Here is a 20,532-nt window from a genome sequence, read left to right as displayed (position 1 = left end):
TCCAGATAGTTCACTTCCCTCGGGTCTCCTCCTACCAGACAGCTATTCCTAGTGGTTTCCATGGGTTTGAGCAGCAGAGGGACCGCCTCTCAGGATTGTCTAAATACCACTTGTGCCTGCATTTGCAGCTGCAGAAAAAGAACCCAGAGCTGCTTATAAAAGGGAAGAGGCTCTGGGGTCCTCACCCCGGGGAGGGAGCATGCCCAGCAGGCTTCTCTGGGGGAGGGGGCATTGCCCACGCAGATGCTAATTAAGTGCTTGTCGGCAGAATATTTGCCCTTCCTTCCTCTTATCTGTCTTCCCTGCACTTGAAATGTAGTCTTTGGCTGCAGAGTTTCAATTCCTGAGAAAGCACAAAAGTCCCTGGCAGTGGAAATGGTGCCTACCTTCCATTTGGCAGAAATCCCTGCCTATGGCAGCATCACCACCCAACACTCACGTTGAAATGGCTGGAAGGAAGCCCAGTGTCCTGAAGGTGGCGTGAGGACTCGGACCTCACAACGCATTGGAGAGAGACCACATAGAGATTCTGGGTGTGAGGGTCCGACCAGTTACTGGCTCCAGAACCTTCTGCTCAGGAAAGCGCATGTGCCTATCGTACGGTCCTCAGGTGACGGCTATCCTGTGACCTCAGTTCTCGAGAAGACCCAAGGGAAGCTGTTGGTTTCAGCGTGCCCGGCTCTGTGCCCTGCTGTAAGGATGATGACTTGCAAGCACTTGACATGCCCACGGGCACACTGGAGGCCCGTGGCCAATGTCACTGTGTGTGTGGAGTAGGGGGCACTGTCACAGGGAAATGTTGGAGATTCAGTCATTGCAACTTACAAGTTTTCCCCAAATCATACTTATGTTACCCATTAAAGTGCAATGTCCACAGCTCACATTTCTCAACACAAAAGCTGCCTTTTAGCCTGTAATGCCCTTCATAGCTCTCAACCAGCCAGACGCCATTCATAAATAGCTAGCCATTTTATACAGTCTGTTATATAGAAATATATATTTCAAGTTCATTGAAGACTTTTGGACTTGCCCTAGGATTTGCCCGAGAAGCTGCGCGGAGCACTCTGCTCCCGTCACCTGGGTCTGACTAAGGACAGAAGCTCAACGCCCCAAGTTTCTCAGGAGGATGCTAAGGGGTACCTCCGCCGCCCGGCAGACACCCCACTGATGCTACGGCACTGAAGCCTGAGCCGGGTCACCAATGAGAACTGTTGTCCTGGACGTGGAATCCACAGGTCACGTCTTCTGGACCAAACGATTTCTGACTCCTCGGACTCCCACCTGGGAAGGAGCACAGCCACGCAGAACTCCATGTCTGTAAGGTGGCCCGCTCCTCTCCGTCCTCCACGCCCCTCATCACCATCAAACCCGGACACCCCATCTGGTCAGCACCACACTGACTCAAGGACACGCCTGCTCTGCTGACGCAGAAGCAGAGTTTCCATGAAGCGAAAGGCATCTTGGCTTCAGGTGTGTCTCAGCCCCAGGCCGTGGACGTGGAGGACCCTACAGACCACACGCTCACAAAACCAGACGGAAGGACGCCCGCCTGACGTTAGTCCCGTGAGGAATGAGTTTTCTCCCATGTAGCATCCCCTCGGGAGTCAAGTCCCTGAGCACTAGCCACCTGGGACTCTGGGCTCAGTGCCATGTCCTCAACTAATAAACCTCTACTTTATCGTCTGTTCACATTGGTTGGCCTGTTATGAGCACAGGCCAACGGATCCCTGTAGTCTGGTAGCCAAGCTTTAATGTGGCGGAATGTGTCAGACCCCTGGGCCAGCAGAAGCCGCCTCTGAGGGAGAGCAGGACCGCACACAGGGGCGCGCAGGCTCCCGCCCCCCTGACCCCCGCCCCCTGTGGTCCACAGCGAGACTGCGATGGGTGCACCTGTCACTCTGCAAGTGTCCACTGTGGGGTGTCTGGGAAATGGGGGACACCTAGTGCTGCAAAGGATGCATAATTTCATAAAATGAACGTTGACATTGAAACGTACTTTTGTCAAGGTTATTGCCAATGGTGTTTGAAACCGTTAGCCATCCAAATGGTTTCACTGCGTTAAAAGGCAAAGATGGTTGGTGACAGCTCCCAGGTCTGAAGTGAGTTGTGTTGTGAGTCCTCCAATACCTGGCAGACATGTCGCAGGGGTCAGCGGGGCGCCCCGGGTAGCCAGGCCCAAGGGGCATGGGCAGTGGAGGAAGCAGGCGGGGCTTCCCACAGTCTGCAGGAGGGAGTCCAAGTGCTTGCAGGCGAGTGGGAGCCCCCGCTGCGTCTTCTCCCCACTCGCGGCCCCGGGTTCCGGCTCCGGTGGGAACGGCTTGCCCTGTTTTCAGAAGACACTCTAAGCAGCTGCTGCTACAGGGACCATGTTCCAGAGACCGTTGAGCCCTCGTCCCAACCACCTTCTGCCGGCTCTCCCTTCATCTGAGAGGAAGCTGGGCCCAATAGTAACAGTGTCTTCTCGTTTAAAATGTGTTTTTAGTGATGTTAGAGAGACAAAGGGAGAGGGAGAAACACCAGTCGGCTGCCTCCTGCACGCCCCACACTGGGATCGAGCCCACAACCCAGGCATGAGCCCTGACAGGAATTGAACCGCAACCTCGGTGCACAGGAGGGCGCCCAACCCCTGAGCCACGCCTGCCGTGTTAACGATGTCTTTTAAGCCACACTGCGTTTTGGTTGGGAATTGCTATTGTTTGAATCTTTATTTTAAGGATATTCTCATATGTTTAATTGATGTGATTTTAACTCTGATGCTGACTGCTTCATTTTCATGTCATATTTTAATTGATTTCAGAGAGGAAGGGAGAGAGAGAGAGAGAAACATCAATGATGGGAGAGAATCATGGATCGGCTGCCTCCTGCATGCACGGCCCCACACTGGGGATCAAGCCTACAACCTGGGCATGTGCCCTGACCGGGAATCAAACCGTGACCTCCTGGTTCATGGGTCGATGCTCAACCACGGAGCCACACCAGCGGGTCCAATCATTGTCTTAAATATTTCTAGGATTGTCTTTACAATTCTTTGTTGTCCTGCTTAGGGGTGATCTCGAGAATGGTTTAAATGGGATCAAACTGAGAGTGTCTGGCATGGAGCAGGAGCATTCTTCAGACGCCCACCGCGTGTGCCCTCCTAACAAGGCCGGCATCTGTGGCCGAGGCTTATGCTACTGCATACTGTCACAGGATAGACTGCACTCTCCCCAAAACCTGCTATCCAGCACACGCTGATTTTCCCCACACTCTAGGAATGTTTAATTAAAACAAACAAACAAAGAAAAATCCACTGCATTTTCCAAGCCCAGAGTCTAAAAGCAGGAAGCACCCATTACCACACACCTTCCCCCGGAGAGGGAGAGGGCGCTGCCCCCACGTCAAATTCCAGCCAAGAACAGACGCCGCCGCCTCACAGGCAACCCATTCTTTTAAAGGAGCCGAGTGCCCAGATCAGAAGAAGTTCTTTTTCGATTAGAATTATTCACAGAGAAACCATTTTCAAAGCTACAGCTTTGCCTGTTTCTACACGCCGTTCTTAACCCTCCCCTGACCCTGGTGACACAGTGTAAGTGGAATCGTTCACATTGAGCATTTCCTCAGGCTGGTGACAGAGTGAGGGGCGCCGCGTCAGGCCTGAGCAGCTTAAACTTCAGGCATTTCCACCTGCTCTCTCCCACACTCACTCACAGACAGCTCATCTGTAAATGACAGGAGCGTCAGAACACATGTAGGCCCCAAAGGAAACTGTGTTTGTAGAAGTACCTATGGTTTTTAAACTCTTCTATTCCAGATGTTTTCATGTACTTTCCTTGCTTGTTGCAACCAAAGCGGGCAACACATTTGCGCCTCCCCCTCCACTTAAGACAGGACTGCAGGTGGAGAACAATTAAAGCTCCGAGGACACATGGAGCTGGTACGAGGCCGTGCAGGGCATGGCTCCCCAACCAAGACACCTCTCCCTCCAAGGCTAATTCCACAGACACAGCTGTTCAGCTCCACTCACATACATCCTTTCATTTTGCACTTGTCCACGTGTTACTAGATGTCATGGCGGGGGGTGGACAAACCTCAACTCTCTACAGATGCATTAAATTTTGAAAATATTCCAACATTTTGTGCATTTCCTAGTTTGTCACCCTTTCACCGACTTCTCAGAATTAGTCTGGGGTTTCTTTCCCAGAGAAATAGGCAAAGAAAAAAAGAAAACCCTCTTGGGAGGTTCCGCAAAGCCTTAGGGAAGTGGCAGCGAGAGCCAGCCCTCCTACGCCCCGCCTCACCGGCCCCATTAACCCCGGGCCCCAGTGGGTGCTCTCAGGGCTCAAGGACTTGGCAATTACTGAGGCCGGGTGGAGAGAGTGGGCGTCAGCCAGGCTCCCACGAGGCCAGTGCGTTGGGGTGACGGCCGGGCCGGGAGACCTGGGAGAAGAGGCTCCAGCAGCGACGGCTGTGGTCAGGTGCCCCTGCTGACCGCCCCAGGAGTCCTGGTGGGGATCACGTGTCACACGAGTGGCGGATGTCACTCATTTTACAACTGCACAGTTTTAAATGGGGCTCTTGTGGTTGTCAGAGCTCAGCTTCTAAGCTGTTCACGTGTAACCCTATGTTCACGTGTAACCCTATGTTCACGTGTAACCCTATGTTCACGTGTAACCCTGTAATCTATTTCCAGGCCGAGCCTGGCGGCAAGTCCCTGCAGGTGGGCGACCTCGGGCTCCCCATCCTCTAGTCGGGCCAAGGCACAGCCCGTTTCCTCCTCTGAAAATCTAAGTCATTCACGTCACTCACAGGAGACAAGTCTATGCGTCTACAGCAGGAAGTGATCAAGGTCACTCGTGATCCACAGAACGTGGCCGCGCCCCGGCCCAGCCCACGTCCCACGTCCCACGTCCCACGTCCCACGTCCCACGTCACACCTAAGTCAGCCTCACTCATCAAGTCCATGTGAGCCCGGGGGCGTCCTGGCGCCCCCACCTGTGGATGCAGCTGCTGTGCAGCGCAGGGATGTCCATGTTGGAATCAGTGAAGCTTCCGCTCTGACCTTCCTGCCCAGACACTGAGCCGTGACCTGGCTCAGGCCGAATGGCTTATCGGGTTTTTTCATCTTCTGGAATTCCTTTGTTTATTTTTTTTAACTTTTTAAAAAATATGTCTTTATTGATTTCATAGGGGAAGGGAGAGGGAGAGAGAGAAACACCCATGATGAGAGAAAACCATGGATCGGGGCTGCCTCCTGCACACCCCACACTGGGGATGGAGCCTGCAACCCAGGCCTGTGCCCTGACCGGGCATTGAACTGTGACCTCCTGGGTCATAGGTCGATGGTCAAACACTGAGCCACCCCGGCCGGGCTGGAATGACTTTGAAACAACAGCTTTAAAGGCTTCCCGTGGCCACGGAGTGGTCTCTCGGGAGCTGCGCCCTGCGCCCGTGGGCACCGCCAGGCGGGCCTGAGCAACAATGCGGCTGCGAACTCCCCCGGGGCCACGTGACGCCCACAGTCGGGCGGAGCTGGCGAGGACATTCCGGGAACAACAGTGCCCCTGTGTGCAGCTTCCTCAGATCGTCAGCGTAATTATGCAAACGCTGGTGAAGACTTCTGGAAACCACAGAGGCTTTTTCAAATCCACAGGAATCCGTGGCATCAGCATCGAGCTGCAACTTTACCGAACGAGCGCCACTGGTGTTGAGAGCCACTGAGGCTGGTTTCCTGTATGGGAGTAAGGAACATGCAAGCATTGCTCACCAGAGAAGAAAACGAAAGGCAAAGCAATGAAGCGCAGAAAGGGAGTGGGGTGAGGCAGGGGAGATGCAACAAAAAGAGCAGAAAATAAAAGAAAACCTGCCGAGACCCCCACCTGAGCTGCCTAAGCAATGACACAGCGACCACAGCATTCCTGAGAGCGGGGCATCTAGATGTCACGTTATCTTCGCGCTTGATAATGCGAGAGAGAGCGAATCGGTGCTGCGACTCGTTCTTGATGCTGGAGGGGCAGGGGCCTCTGCACAACCAGTGGGAGGTGGACTCCTAAGGCTTCCCCAGCACCCCCTCCTGTCAGCCCCTCCCTGGAGTATGCTGGGCCCTGGGCCTGAGGTGGCGTCCCCTGGGATGGGGGACATCAGCAGGTTCTGGAGAAGAGATGATGCTGGTACCGAGGGGATAGTATGAGCCAGGCACCCGCTCTGTGGCTTTTTAAATTTTATTTTCACTTTTTAATCTTTATTGTGGAAAGTATTACCTATGCCCCTTTTCCCCCCGTTAGCCCCCTCCAGCCCGCTCCCGCCCCCCCGCCCAGGCCCTCACCACCCCATTGTCTGCGTCCGTGGGCCACGCATATGTGCACACAAGGTCTTTGGCTGATCAGCTCCCACCCCTCCCTCAGCGAGGCCACGCCGAGACAGCGCAGCGCACGGGGCAGTGGAGACCTGGGCACAGCCCCGTCTGTGTGGTGGGAACAGCCAGCGGCCAGAGCGGCCAGGGGTGCGGGAACACCAGGGGATTCTGGGAAGGAGTGCCGGGCGACAGGAGCCCAAATTCCATGATAAACTACGTATCTCTCCGGACCCCAGACACACTCCCGGGTCGGACAGACAGCAGTTACACACAAGAAAGCGTGCTTCGTGTGGTTCACGCTTCTCCGCCCCGCCCCAGCATGGGGCTGTTTGTTTCGTCCAAACTGTTGAAAACGAAGGTCAGATAACGGTCAGAGAGGAGGCGCTCTGTGGGGAGCGGGAGCGGGAGCCTAAGCAGGAAGATTCTCCGGTGTGTGTCTCCGTGGTTCCCAGGACAATGAGCACCTTTGTGCGAACAGGGGTCCTTGGTTCCAGACTGGCTTTCCCTGAGCCAGGACGTAAAGACAACACAACATTTAAAAAGGAAAACAGCCCGGCCAGTGTGGCTCAGTGGAAAGAGCGCCGGCCTGTGGACCAAAGGGCCCCGGGTTCGATTCCGATCAAGAATAAGTACCTCGGTTGCAGGCTCCTCCTCGGCCCGGGGCCAGGTAGAGGCTCATGCAGGAGGCAACCAATCAATGTGTTTCTCTCTGTCTTTCCCTCTCTCAAAAAAATAACAATAAATAAATAAATAAAATAAAATAAAAAAGGAAAACATCCCGGCTGCGGTAGCTCAGTGGTTGAGTGTCGACCTATGAACCAGGAGGTCACAGTTCGATTCCTGGTCAGGGCACATGCCCGGGTTGTGGGCTCCATCCCCAGTGTGGGGCATGAAGGAGGCAACCAATCCATGATTCTCTCTCATCATTGATGTTTCTGTCTCTTTCTCCCTCTTCCTTCTTCTCTAAAATCAATAAAAATGTTGTTGTTTTTTTTTTAAAGGAAAACAGCCCTAGCAGGTTTGGCTCAGTGAATAGAGTGTTGGTCTGCGGACCAAAGGATTCAGGGTTCAATTCTGGTCAAGGGCACGTACCTCGGTTGCAGGCTCCTCCCCAGCCCGGGCCCTGGTCAGAGCTCGTGCAGAAGGCAACCAATCGATGTGTTTCTCTCATATCAGTGTTTCTCTCTGTCTTTCCATCTCTCTTCCACTCTCCCTAAAAGTCAAGGAAAAATATCCTCAGGTGAGGATTAACAAAAATAAATAAATAATAAAAAATAGGAAAACAAATAATTAAATTTTTAAAACTTCTGTCTGTGATAAACTATAGTGACATGAAAAGGAGATTAATTCCCCTTCGGCAAAATGCCGGCCAATTATTGGACAGATGGGCCCTTGTAGCTGAGAGAATGGCCTTTAGCTCTGATGACCATTAACTGCCCAGGGGCCTGGAGACAGATGAACCCACGGGGCTATGCTGCCCCCGTGTGGTCGGCAGCGGGAATAGTTCCATGCAGAGAGGGCATCTGTGAAAACATGACCATGCACTTCCTCTGAAAATGTAATTAATCCATTTTTTCCCAAACTCCTCTCTCTGTTCTGACTTTTAATTCGAGAAGAAGCCTTTAGTTTTTTTCTCAGGAGAAAAAAAATCCCCCAAAAAACCCTAAAATAAATGATGATGCATGAGAATAAACTGACAGATATTAGTGAAGCAAAAATAGAAGAGGAAGATGTAAATCGTATCAAACAGAAAATATCAAAATTCATATTAGAGCAGGTTTCCGAGAAGCTATTGCAGCTGAAACTGAGTCCCTCCGACCCCCTCCTGAGTGTGGTGCTGGCCACGTGACGGGTGTCCCTGGAAGGTGCCCTCATAAGTGTAATAAGCTTTAGGCCCCCCCGAACCTGGCCTGCCCTGGCCTGTGCCGCGGTCTCCTAGTTAGATGCGCACTCCCCCCGTCAGTGGCTGGGAGGCCCCGGGGGCGGGCGCAAGCGCAGTCCCCCCTCGGAGTGAGCCTCGGCCTGGAATCCAGCCCCGAGACTTAGAAGGTGAGTCTGTGAAAACATCACTCTTTTAAAAACTTTTTGTAAATATATTTTTATTGATTTCATAGGGGAAGAATCACTGATCGGCTGCCTCCTGCACGCCCCACACTGGGCATAAGCCCGCAACCCGGAGAAAGGGGAGTTTTATTATAATTATGCACAGGCCCAGAAAAACGTGTCTTTCAAATTCTGGGCCCCCCAACATGGAGGAAGTCCTTCCTATTTATACCTTTTCTAGTTCTTTGTCTCCCAAGTTTGGAATGAGACTTCCGAGCCTTCTGGGAAAGAAAACCTGCGTGCTGGGAAGGGGCCATGAGACCCTATCTCAAGGCCTGGCCTGGCGCCAGCACTGACAACTCTGTCTGGGGCACAGTTTATGGCCTCTCTGGAGTGGGAGTAGTCTTATTTTCCTCATTATTTAAGCAAGCAAGCATTTATAGAAGCTAAAATGTCAGGGCTAAAATTTCAAACAGCAGTTTTTATATAATATGAATGCTTCAGTTTGATTCCCAGTCAGGGCACATGCCGGGTTGTGGGCTGGATCCCCAGTGTGGGATGTGCAGGAGGCAGCCGATCCAGATTCTCTCTCATCGCTGATGTTTCTCTCTCTCTCCCTCTCCCTTCCTCTCTCTTTGGTATTTACCCAAAGGAACTGAAAATGTAGGTCCACACCAACACCTGCACACAGATGTATAGCCGCTCTATTCATAGTCGCCACAGCTCGAAGCGGCCACGAAGCCCTTCCGCAGGGGATGGGGATGGTAAGGAAACCATGGTCCGTCCGGACGGTGGGATGTCGTTCAGAGCTAAAGACAATGAGTAGTGAAGCCAGGACAAGTCGCGGAGGAACCTAAGTTCCTGTTCCCACGTGACAGAGAGGCTGACCTGCGAAGCTACACGTTGAGTGATGCCAGCTCCATGGCCCTGGAAAAGACCGGGGTCTTGGCGGCTGGAGGGGAGCAGGAGGGCCGGACGGGGTGCGAGGGCAGGAAGGGTTCTGGGTGACACCCACGGTGGACTCCGGCCACACATTTACCTGGACCCACACGCACCGTTCACCACGCCTCTGCTGCCAGCTCATCCAGCCGGGGGACGGGGGGCCTTGCCTGGAGCATCTGGCTGACCTTTCTACAAACTGGAGTTTCTTCGATTTCTCTTTCTTCTTTGGCCAATTCCCGTAGATGACTATTATTACTATTACTGAGAGTTGGCATTTTAGGGCAGTTGTCTAGCGCAGTGGCACGAGGTGGTTCAGTTGTCATCGACGGTTCCCGAAGAGCCGGCTCCCTTCCTTCGCTCTGGATCCTCGCTCCGTGCCTCCTCTCTTTTTTATTCCTGAGGTGATTTTGCCAGAAGAATATGAGGGGATAAAAGTAAATTTGCTGCCTCCATTTCCTAACTTCAACTCATTAAGTACAATTGTAATTACGAGTATATCGCTAGCCACTGTTACTATTTCCATGGTTCTTATCCACTATCAAATGCTAATGAAATCATGAATATAATTAAACAATACTATGTTGTAAATGTTATTCGCAAAGATAAACAGAAATAAGACTGCTAGACATTGTGAAAGGCCGCGTTTAGCCTCGGCCGCCTCCTGCACGCCCCTGTGGGTAGATGGGGGAGATTTTTACTCCCCCTGCTTCTCCTCCCACTCCTCACTTTCTCCTTCTCCTCTTGGCGTTAACTTTGCAGGAGCTGGAGAGTTAACCACCCAAAGGCACAGGCGAGAGGCCGCGGCGGCTCGGGGGCAGGTGCGACTGCAGGAGGCCTGAGAACTGGGCCGGGCGCGGGATGACCTGCAAAGCTGCTCCCTGGCACTCGGGCTGCGGCTGATGCTCCAGAGCCGTTAACAAGAAAATTATGATTTAATCCCAAACTCTGTTTTAAATGCGTGTTCTAGCGCTTACTCTGAGGGGATGGGTGCAGTACAGATCTCTCCACTTCCTAAAGCGCCTCAGGAACAGGCCTGACTGCCCAGGCGCAGCACCAGTGAGATGAGGGGGTGTGCACATATGTGCATGTGCACATGTGTGTGCATGTGTGCTTGTATGAGCACACACGTGTGCATGTGTGTGTGTGTGTGCTCGCCCGTGTGTCTGAGAGAGGGAGAAGCAGATTTGTGTTGAGTGTGTGACAATACATGGCCCTGTTCTGCCTCCCCTAATTTCTGAAGTTGTGGTTCATAATAAAAGGGCAGAAATACCGGGAGGGAAGATAGACAGTGATGATAGAGAGATGATTGTGATGGACGGGGCGTGGATAGACAGATAGACCGCGTCAGGAGGTGTAGAGTGCTGAAACTATTGAATGGCAAGCAGCCTTAGTCTAAAGTCTGATAAGTGATCATTTTCTGCACGAACGAATATCACCAACTCTCTATTTGGAACAAACAAACCCTGTACAACCATGCCCCTTCCCCATGCCCAGAGCACCCAAGAGGGAAGTCCTACAATCACGCCCCTCCCCCACGCCCAGGGCTAAGAGGGAACACATCCACAGCCTGGTGCCCCCTCACGTCCCTCACCCACAGCAGAGGGTCCCCACTTTTCCTTCCCAGTGGACTCAACGCCCCACCCCTTCATCGCCGTTCTTCCAAAATCCGCACCTGCCTCGACCAGGGTGGACTGAACACCTGAGACACACGCGGGGTGGAAATCCTTGCCTTTCCACGTGAGAGCGGCTCCTGTCTGCCCACGGGAGGGGTCAGCCCACGGGAGGGGTCAACGGGCATGGCCTCTATACCGGAGCTCCCGAGGTGCGTATGCTCTGTGGATGACCTCGGCTGTGACCTGTCGGGCACGGTTCATGTAACACCATTCTCAGGCCTACTCAGCACTGAGCCCGCCACAGCCAGTCATCACGATGGGCTTTCCTCCAAGGGCTCTCTCTAACTCCTGGCACGGTCAAATTTTTGTAGGAAATTCCTGTTCCATGATAAAATAAAACTTGGAAAGTGATAAACTGGTTAGTTCTCTCTTTAATATAAGTCTCTGAAAAAAATATTTAATTATGCTGCTCTAAACTTCTTTAACCAAAAATTCTCCTTTTGCCCCATACCCCAAATTAAGCATTGTAACGTCGTGTGCCGTGATTTTTAATTAGACACATGTTGGGAGATAATTTTCGGCAGCTGTGCAGGTTTGCATTCCCTATGCGTTCCTGAAGCTCTCCAGGCGGTCTGAGGAAGTGTTCCTGATTAATGGTCCGTGTTGCTGGTGCACTATGACCGATGAGTGATGAAAACGACGCACCCACGGACAGCTGTTCCTTTAGTGCCTCCACGAGCACCTCGAAACACCAGCAGGGTGCAGGCCGCTGACCGGCCTGAGAGCCCCTCGGGGTCCCAGCAGACAGGGGTGGAGACGGCGTTGTCTGTTCTCTACCTCGGGGCCGGTCTCCGTCCAGCGTGCTCTCTCCGCCCAGGCGGGGCGCCTGCAGGAACGCGTGTCGCTGTGGTCTAACCCGCACTCTCAGGTTACGGACAAAAGAGCGAGAGCGGGTCCCGCACGTTGCTGCGGGGATGCAGAGGGGCAGGTGCTCCGGGAGGAGCTCCATTCCCTGAGGGGAGCACCCACTCCCCATTGGTCCTGAGGGGAGCACCCACTCCCCATTGGTCCTGAGGGGAGCACCCACTCCCCATTGGTCCTGAGGGGACGCACCCACTCCCCATTGGTCCTGAGGGGAGCACCCACTCCCCATTGGCCCTGAGGGGAGCACCCACTCCCCATTGGTCCCTGAGGGGACGCACCCACTCCCCATTGGCCCTGAGGGGAGCACCCACTCCCCATTGGTCCTGAGGGGAGCACCCACTCCCCATTGGCCCTGAGGGGACGCACCCACTCCCCATTGGTCCTGAGGGGAGCACCCACTCCCCATTGGTCCCTGAGGGGACACACCCACTCCCCATTGGCCCTGAGAGGAGCACCCACTCCCCTGAGGGGACGCACCCACTCCCCATTGGCCCTGAGGGGACGCACCCACTCCCCATTGGTCCTGAGGGGACGCACCCACTCCCCATTGGCCCTGAGGGGACGCACCCACTCCCCATTGGCCTGAGGGGTGCACCCACTCCCCATTGGTCCCTGAGGGGAGCACCCACTCCCCATTGGCCCTGAGGGGACGCACCCACTCCCCATTGGCCCTGAGGGGACGCACCCACTCCCCATTGGTCCCTGAGGTGACACACCCACTCCCCATTGGCCCTGAGGGGACGCACCCACTCCCCATTGGTCCCTGAGGGGACGTACCACTCCCCATTGGTCCCTGAGGGGAGCACCCACTCCCCATTGGCCCTGAGGGGACGCACCCACTCCCCATTGGCCCTGAGGGGACGCACCCACTCCCCATTGGTCCTGAGGGGACGCACCCACTCCCCATTGGTCCCTGAGGGGACGCACCCACTCCCCATTGGCCCTGAGGTGACGCACCCACTCCCCATTGGCCCTGAGGTGACGCACCCACTCCCCATTGGTCCCTGAGGGGACGCACCCACTCCCCATTGGTCCCTGAGGGGACGCACCCACTCCCCATTGGCCCTGAGGGGAGCACCCACTCCCCATTGGCCCTGAGATGACGCACCCACTCCCCATTGGTCCCTGAGGGGAGCACCCACTCCCCATTGGTCCCTGAGGGGACGCACCCACTCCCCATTGGTCCTGAGGGGAGCACCCACTCCCCATTGGTCCCTGAGGGGACGCACCCACTCCCCATTGGTCCCTGAGGGGACGCACCCACTCCCCATTGGCCCTGAGGGGAGCACCCACTCCCCATTGGTCCCTGAGAGGAGCACCCACTCCCCATTGGTCCTGAGGGGAGCACCCACTCCCCATTGGTCCTGAGGGGACGCACCCACTCCCCATTGGTCCCTGAGGGGACGCACCCTCTCCCCATTGGTCCCTGAGGGGACGCACCCACTCCCCATTGGCCCTGAGGTGACGCACCCACTCCCCATTGGTCCCTGAGGGGACACACCCACTCCCCATTGGTCCTGAGGGGAGCACCCACTCCCCATTGGTCCTGAGGGGACGCACCCACTCCCCATTGGTCCCTGAGGGGACGTACCACTCCCCATTGGTCCCTGAGGGGAGCACCCACTCCCCATTGGCCCTGAGGGGACGCACCCACTCCCCATTGGTCCTGAGGGGAGCACCCACTCCCCATTGGCCCTGAGGGGTCGCACCCACTCCCCATTGGTCCCTGAGGGGTCGTACCACTCCCCATTGGTCCCTGAGGGGACGTACCACTCCCCATTGGTCAGCAGTCCCACTGCTGTGCACTGAGGTGGGAGAACAAAGCTGACATCCGCTCACTGCCTGGGCACAGCGCTGTCAGAGGGCCCTGCTCTGGAAGCCACGCGCTCCCCTCTCAGGCCGAGGACCCACAGCAGTGGGCATGGTGCAGTCACAGCGCAGGGCACTCCGCAGGGAAGCACAGCGGAGACCTGGGCGGCTCCCAGACGCGTCCTCCGATGGAACGGACCGGTCACAGAGCTCGCACACGCCGCCGCTCACCCTCCGATCAAAGGAATCAGACGGAGTTCGCACACGCTGCCGCTTACGGGCCTGTGGTGAAGGCTGCCAGCCTCGCCAGGTGCGGAGCGGGCGCTCGGGGAACGTCAGGCTGAAGCCGCTGGGGGTGAGGGCTGCCCTGCACCCTGACTGAGGTGGCCCTTATCCGACTCTGCATTCGCCAGATCTCACGGCCTCGGGGGGAATGTGGGTTTCACTGCGTGAGAGTTTAAAAATTAGTATATTAAACGTATGGTAAGTCATAAAAAATCTAAATGAATGGCAATGTACTGTTCCTTTTAAACATAGCTCCCCCAATTACATGTGGCACAGTACCCTTTTATCAAATCACCCACTGAAAACAAAATGCGAGCTGCTGGAAACACAGAAATCAGTGATGCCACGGGCACCCTGTGGGCTAAGGGGTTCCGGACTCTCATTGGCGGTCAGACGCGGTGGCAGCGGGGATGGCTGCCCTCAGAACTGCCGGTGACTCACCCGCAGGTTCGCAGTCTTGCCAAGGGCACCTGCTCGGAGCCAGGCCCTGCCCCACGATGCACCCCAGCTTTCACCAATGCACTCACAGGCTCACCAAGAATCGGTGCTTTCCCAAGACCCATGCCCTCACTGCGACGATGCAGCTTCACTAAATGCCGCCTAAACAGACGAAGGAGTCCATCATGAAGAGCTGCTGCCGTGGAGGCTTTAAAACTCTGTGAGTTGCTGAAAGGTTGCCGCTCTGTTAAAGCCTCCGCAGCACCTCTGAAGCCTGGAAATGTAGAAGCCCCCGGGGTTCTGAATTCGCCCTCTTTCGACTCCATTTTTGAGGAAATAAAACTGGGAGAAGTTGTGTGTGAGAGGCCGACACAGCCCCGGGACGGAAAGGAAGGCCCTCCTGCCAGCTGGCTAAGAAGGCAGACGTGTGACATGACATGTTGCGACCAGCAGGGGGACTTGCAGCACTGATGGGGCCCATGGGCTGTCTCGGCACTGGTGCCCGTGGGAGGAAGCTGCACACAGGCAGGTTCGGCAGGTCCAGCCGGGTAAGGACATGGTGACCGGGCCTCGTGACAAGTGTGAGGGCCTGGACGCATCTGACAAGCAGGACGCGTATTGGGGCCGACAGGGCGAGCACGAGCTGCGTATTCTCAGGGCCAACCAGAGCGCTAGGAACTGTGACTAACTATGACCCATTCTCCTCCCGGAGAAACCCGCACGGAGGGACTGGATGTGAGAGGGAGCAGACAGGGTGGCCTGCAGGGGGCCCAGCGGGTGCCCCACCGAGACCCCCTTCCCAGTGAGGGCAGCACCGGGATGTGAGGGTGGCCGGCCCCTGAGGACAGGGTTCCTCTCCAGAGATGGCCTGCTCACCCTATACTCTCCATGGACCAGGCCTGCTCACCCTATACTCTCCGTGGGCCCAATGGCCACGCCTCACATCCGGACAAATTACTTAACCTCCTGCACCTCCAGGGCCTCATCTGTGGGATGGGAATCATGGCAGCACTTGGCCTATAGGGTCATGACGTGGGTTAGAGCATAAACATGTAACAGCATAACAAACCCTATCCTGTAAAATAAAACCCTAATATGCAAATGGACTGAACAGCAGAACAACCAGTCGCTATGACACACACTGACCACCAGGGGGCAGAGGCGACCAGTGGCAGCAATGGTGGGGGGCAGGGCCAGCCAGCGGACAATGGAGTATCACCTCACACCTGTCAGAATAGTGCCAGCGGCGGCCCCCAATTGCCCCGCCCTCTGGTTGCCCCACGGAGGGAGGCAACCGGCGGCAGCGGCAGGGGACAGGGCCGGCCAGCGGGTGGTGCCATGCTGCCAGCCAAGGCGAGTGCCAACAGGGGCCCCCTATCGCCCCACCAGCTGGTCGCCCCACAGATGGCCCTGATCACCGGCCAGGCCTAGGGACCCTACCCCATATGTTGGGAACAGTCTCTTAGATTTAAAAATTAAAACCTGGCAAGGCTGCTCTGCACTGAGAAAACAGGAGGATGCAGCGATGACAGGCATGGCCTCTGGCTTGCACATTTGTGGTCAGCCCTGATTCTGACACATAACTGTGTGACAAAGCCAATTACGTACCTTCTCTCTGCTTCAGTGTTTCCACCCGTAAGATGGGGAAATGGTCCTACTGCCTCAGAAGGATCATGTTATGTGCTACTTTTATAATCAGGGCAAAAAATGCAGCTGCCCACACAACAGCAAGATGCCTTTCACCTGCATGAAAAGTATGGTCACTGGTGCAGGCAGCGTCCCGGATTGCGAGAGGGATGTCCGACTGCCGGTTTAGGCCCAACATCCCCAAGGGGTCCCAGATTGCGAGAGGATACAGTCGGGGCTGAGGGACCAACACCCCCCACCCCCGCATGCACGAATTTTGTGCACGGGGCCTCTGGTTATTAATAATAAAACCATTAGTTTATGAGTGTGAATGACAACATATTTGAATTTTTGTAAAGTATGACCATTTGGGGCAAAGGACCTATATAGACACTTCTCCAAAGCAGACATACAGATGGCCAAGAGACATATGAAAAAATGCTCAAAGTCACTGATCAGCAGAGAGATGCAAATTAAAATGACAATGAGGTATCACCTCACACCTGTCAGAATGGCTACCAGCAATAAATCAACAAACGACAAGTGCTGGTGAGGATGTGGAGAAAAGGGAACCCTCGTGCACTGCCGGTGGGAATGCAGACTGGTGCAGCCACTGTGAAGAACAGTATGGAGTTTCCTCAAAAAACTAAATATGGAACTGCCATTTGACCAGTGATCCCACTTCTAGGAATATATCCCAAGAAACTAGAAACACCAACTGAAAAGAATGGATGCACCTCTATGTTCATAGCTGTGCAATTTACAGTAGCTAAGGTCTGAACACAGCCCCAGTGCCATCAGCAGAGGAGTGGATAAAAAGCTGTGGTACATCTACACCATGGGGAACTATGCAGCAGTAAAAAAGAAGGATCTGATCCTAGCTGGTTTGGCTCAGTGGATAGAGTGTCGGCCTGTGGACTAAAAGGTTCCAGGATCAATTCCTGGTCAGGGCACATACCCGGGTTGCGGGCTCGATCGCCAGTGGGGGGTGTGCAGGAGGCAGCCAATCAATGATTCTCTCTCATCATTGATGTTTCTATCTCTCTCTCCCTCTCTCTTCCTCTCTGAAATCAATAAAAGAAATATTTTTTTTAAAAAAAGAAGGATCTGTTACCCTCTGAGACAGCATGGAAGGACCTGGAGAGTATCATGCTAAGTGAAATAAGCCAGTCAGACAAAGACCAGTATCACATGATAGCACTCATACGTGGAATCTAAGTAACAAAATAAACTGATGAACAGAGTGGACCCAGAGACATGGAGGCAGGGAACAGAGTGCGGAATCTGGGAGGGAAGGCGGGGAGGGAGGTAACCCACCAAAGGCCTTGTGTGCATCTATGCATGGCCATGGGCACAGCCAGTGGGCGGTGAGGGCCTGGGGTGGGGGTGGGGGTTGACTGGAGGGGGGCCATGGGGGGAAAAAGGGGTCATATGTAATACTTTCAACAATAAAGATGTTTCTTTAATGTACAGCCATTTCTAGGGTTGCACATTTATTCAGGAAGGCTCTGTGGGGCCTCACGGTGGCCCCGGGGACCCCCCTCTGACGCCCACCCTTGCATGTGGGCTGCCCTTTCCTTTCCGGTGACTGGGAGAAGAGCCAAGGTGGTGGGATGTCACCTCGGCGACGAGGTCACTGAGTTTGTGGCCTCCATCGCGCCCTCCCTCGCTCTCTCCTTCTTCCCTGGGTCGCGGCTCCGGGAGAGCAGCCGCAGGGAGAGGTCACGGTTCGATTCCCGGTCAGCGCACATGCCCGGGTTGTGGGCTCGATCCCGAGTAGGAGGCATGCAGGAGGCAGCCCACCGATGTTTCTATCTCATCGATGTTTCTCTCTCCCTCTCCCTTCCTCTCTCTATAAAAATGAATTTTAAAAATGTTTTTTAAGAAATAGAAGAGTTCCTAGACCACGCTCAGTCTTTGTCCTCAGCATGGATAGCCTTCCGTGTCGGTGCACAGGTTGCAAGACTAAACCACACGCTCTCGTTTACCCCCATTCTACCCCGGGAGGATGGTGTTTAGGGAGCAACTTCTTACAGCAGGCGCCCCCGCCGGGGTCCATGCAGACCATCGGGGGCAGGTTCTCATCTGGCCCGTGAGGCCAGCGGGGGTTGGGGGGGGGGGGATGGCTGTCGCATTCTCACCTGTGCAGCTGGGCCTGCCTGTGCTCCAGGGGCTCGGGAAGCCAGCCCCCGGCCCACCTGCCGGCCCTCCCGGCGTCTGCACTCGGGCGGCCGGCACAGGAAGCAGCCCGTGTCCTCCCTGCAGCTCCTGGCCTGCGGGCAGCCCTGTCCACGTGAACATCAGCGGCTCACAGTAGCACTTCCAGGAGCAAGTGAGAATTGAAAGACGTGGTGCCCACCCTCAGGGTGTCCACACCCCAGGGTCCCCGGGTTTGTTCCAAGTTTCAAGCGAACGCCAAGGGTTTGGCTCACCAGCCCCTGCCTGGGGCGGGCTCCCTGAAGCTCTGAGCTCCTCTCCCACTTGGGTCTCGCACAGCTGGGCCTGAGGACCCTGGCAGGCGAGGAGACGGCGTCGCCCGCCCCCCCTACCCTCGCCCCCAGACAGCCACTCATGCGAGCCGCTGGCAGGTCCCTGGCGGTGGCCACGCTCTGCTGGTCCCAGGGACCCTGTGCCCTTGACCCAGCCCCCTACCGCCCGTGTGCCTCTCAGGTGCTGTGACCCTGACTGTTGTCCGAAGTCTGCTCGGCCCGGACCCCTCGGAGTTCACGTCTCAGGAAAGGAGCAGGGGCTGCCTGGGGGTCCACGGGGGCTGCGCCCCATGGATGCTGCCCTGCTGGGTCTGACGTGAGGGCAAGCCGGTTACCTGTGTGCTCAGCACACGGGACCCGAGCCGGTTACCTGTGTGTGCTCAGCACACGGGACCCGAGCCGGTTACCTGTGTGTGCTCAGCACACGGGACCCGAGCCGGTTACCTGTGTGCTCAGCACACGGGACCAGAGCCGGTTACCTGTGTGTGCTTAGCACATGGGACCCGAGCCGGTTACCTGTGTGTGCTCAGCACACGGGACCCGAGCCGGTTACCTGTGTGCTCAGCACACGGGACCCGAGCCGGTTACCTGTGTGTGCTCAGCACACGGGACCCGAGCCAGTTGACCCGAGCCGGTTACCTGTGTGCTCACAGCACATGAGACCCGAGCCGGTTACCTGTGTGCTCACAGCACGGGACCCGAGCCGGTTACCTGTGTGCTCAGCACATGGGACCCGAGCCGGTTACCTGTGTGCTCAGCACACGGGACCCGAGCCGGTTACCTGTGTGCTCACAGCACATGAGACCCGAGCCGGTTACCTGTGTGTGCTCAGCACACGGGACCCGAGCCGGTTACCTGTGTGTGCTCAGCACACGGGACCCGAGCCGGTTACCTGTGTGTGCTCACAGCACGAGACCCGAGCTGGTTACCTCTGTGCTCACAGCACGAGACCCGAGCCGGTTACCTGTGTGTGCTTAGCACATGGGACCCGAGCCGGTTACCTGTGTGCTCAGCACACGGGACCCGAGCCGGTTACCTGTGTGTGCTCACAGCACACGGGACCTGAGCCGGTTACCTGTGTGCTCAGCACACGGGACCCAGGCCGGTTACCTGTGTGTGCTCACAGCACACGGAACCCACTCTGCAGAGCCTTGTGGCCACTATGCTGACAGACACTTATGCAGAAAAGTATCACACAGGGAAGCCCCCATGGGTAAACTGAGGCAGAAACCCTCCTCAAATTGATAGGGTGAAGGGCCCGTGATGAGAACAGAGCCACAGCTGTCTGACAAGTACTCCCCTCACCAGCTATAGAGGAGACGGTTTCTTACAGACCCTGGGAAACGGGGGTGGGGGGAGGGTGAAATGAGACTGTAAAATGTCAGATGCCTCGACGGGGCCATGACTCAGAAAAGAAGTACATTTGAGAACAGACCAAGGACGGGGCACGCTTTGACTCGGTGGCTGTGCCGGACCCTGACCCCCTCCGGGAGTCTCTCTCGGGACCCTGACCCCCTCCAGGAGTCTCTCTCGGGACCCTGACCCCCTCCGGGAGTCTCTCTCGGGACCCTGACCCCCTCCGGGAGTCTCTCGGGACCCTGACCCCCTCCGGGAGTCTCTCTCGGGACCCTGACCCCCTCTGGGAGTCTCTCTCTCAGGACCCTGACCCCCTCCGGGACTCTCTCTCAGAACCCTGACCCCCTCCGGGAGTCTCTCTCTCAGGACCCTGACCCCCTCTGGGACTCTCTCTCAGAACCCTGACCCCCTCCGGGAGTCTCTCTCAGAACCCTGACCCCCTCCGGGACTCTCTCTCGGGACCCTGATCCCCTCCGGGACTCTCTCTCAGAACCCTGACCCCCTCCGGGAGTCTCTCTCAGGACCCTGACCCCCCCGGGACTCTCTCTCGGGACCCCGACCCCTCCGGGAGTCTCTCTCAGGACCCTGACCCCCTCCGGGAGTCTCTATCGGGACCCTGACCCCCCCGGGAGTCTCTCTCTCGGGACCCTGACCCTCTCCGGGACTCTCTCTCGGG

This window comes from Eptesicus fuscus, chromosome 6, assembly GCF_027574615.1.
Source record: "Eptesicus fuscus isolate TK198812 chromosome 6, DD_ASM_mEF_20220401, whole genome shotgun sequence".
NCBI classification, from domain to species: Eukaryota; Metazoa; Chordata; class Mammalia; order Chiroptera; family Vespertilionidae; genus Eptesicus; species Eptesicus fuscus.
The sequence above is the reverse complement of the archived record's forward strand: the minus strand, read 5'-3'. Positions refer to the sequence as shown.